This window comes from Octopus bimaculoides, chromosome 3 (assembly GCF_046866305.1).
Source record: "Octopus bimaculoides isolate indiv1 chromosome 3, ASM4686630v1, whole genome shotgun sequence".
Classification (NCBI taxonomy): Eukaryota; Metazoa; Mollusca; class Cephalopoda; order Octopoda; family Octopodidae; genus Octopus; species Octopus bimaculoides.
Window position 1 is genome coordinate 40,436,460 of NC_142930.1, and position 2,239 is coordinate 40,438,698.

Genomic DNA, 2,239 nt, shown 5'->3' on the forward strand with positions numbered 1-2,239 from the left:
TAAAATTTGGTGTATGTGTGGGATTCACTTCTCGTACACATGAAACAAATGTAAATACATGTATTGATAATAATACAAGCAGAAGTTTTCCCATTAGTATATGTAAATATGTAGGAGGAATGTAAGAATACACACTCATACATGTGTGTGTACATGTATGTGCATGTATGTTTTCAGTGTTATCTGTCAGGAAGTAGAGAATTCAATATCATAGTCAAGGTTATTAATATATTTTATTTTGAACGAGTCACTTTCTTGCTACTTTAATTTTGCCTGTAGGTTCACAGGATCTTCAAACAAGTGATAAGTTATGATCCTGTACAACTGCAGCTGAAATTCAAAGTAGCAGGATACTGACTAAAACAAAATAATATATGTGTGTGTATGTGTATATATGTGCGTGTGTGTTCATATCCACGAATGTAGTGTTGAACACTCATTTTCATCATTCAACATTTATGTATATATATATATATATATAATACTTTCTCCATGCATTAAATCCATGTGTATAGATGCTGAATACATTAATACACAGGTAAACTTATCTGTGTGTGTGTATGCTTCTATATATGCAGATGCTAAAAAGTATTTTCAGCTTTATTTTAACATAATAAAGTATATTTCAATTTATTAATGGATTCTTATGTATGCTTGCTATTAAGATTATTAAAATAATAATAACAATTTTCTTAATAACAATAATAGTCACTCTATGTCTTGTATATTTCTTGAAATCTACTGAGATATATGCTGTTTCTCACTCTCACATGAACATGCATGCATACACCTGAGAACACACGTACACACATGTAATTTTATATATATCTATATATGTATAGATATTTGTATGCATATATATATATATATATATATATATATATATATATATATGTATGTATGTAACTACACACATACATGCTTTCATATGCATTTGCATAGATATATATATATACATGCATTTGTATGTATGTATGTATATTCACACACACACACATATATATATATATATATATATATATATATATATATATATATATATATATATATATATATATATATGATTATGTCAGCTATATCTGGAAACAAATATATATTTTTCATATTAAACTTGAATTCAACCAATAAAACAAATATAAATATAAATATTCAACAAAGTATGTGAAGCAAGCATTTACAAAAACAAAGAAAGAAAATAAATAATAAAAAAAAATAAAATAAAGAGTTAAAACACAATTTATATAACATTTTCATGTTTTTGGTAGTTTTCAATTATTTTTTTTGTTTGTTTTTGAAAGATATCCTTGTATTGGGAAAAGGGTGGGAGTATCAGAATATATCTGGAGTATTTGTCTTCCAGCCTCATATGTTGTTTTTTGTTTCTTTATATATATTTATTTTGTATATATATTATATATATATATATATATGTTTTCCATTTAAAAGATGGATTTTTTAAAAATTTATATTATTTATATTTTTCGGTTTGTTGTTATTTTTTCTTCAATTTCAACTATTATTTTATTTTCTTCTGTTTACGGTTATTTATGTATGTCATTATTCAATTATTCATTTAATTATAACATTTAATGTTGATGACCTGTACTGATTTAAGAAGAATTGGAGGGGTTGCATTTATTTATTTATATATATATATATATATATATATATATATATATATATATATATATATATATATATATATATGTATATGTATATATATGTATATGTATATGTATATATATGTATATGTATATATATGTATATATATATATATATATATATATGTATATATATGTATATATATATATATATATGTATATATATGTATATATATGTATATATATATATATATATATATATATATATATATATAATTTTTTGCATTTTGGTGAAATAATTTTCTTAATTTTCACGTTTGTTTTTTTGGCTTCATAACATCATGCTCTCTATGAGAGAGCATTTTCAGGCCTAAAATGTTTGTGTAATTTTTTTCTTTTTTCTTTTAATATATCGTAAATTTTAATATTATAATTATGATTTTATAATTAATAATATCATCTTCATCACCTTCATCATCATTATAATCACCATCACCACCACTAATATTGTTATCATTAATATTATCATTAGCATTAATATTATCTTTTTTGTTTTAAAAATTATTATAGTTATAATTTTTATTTAATATCAATAATAATTATATAGTATTATAATTATTATCCTTATCTTTTAAATA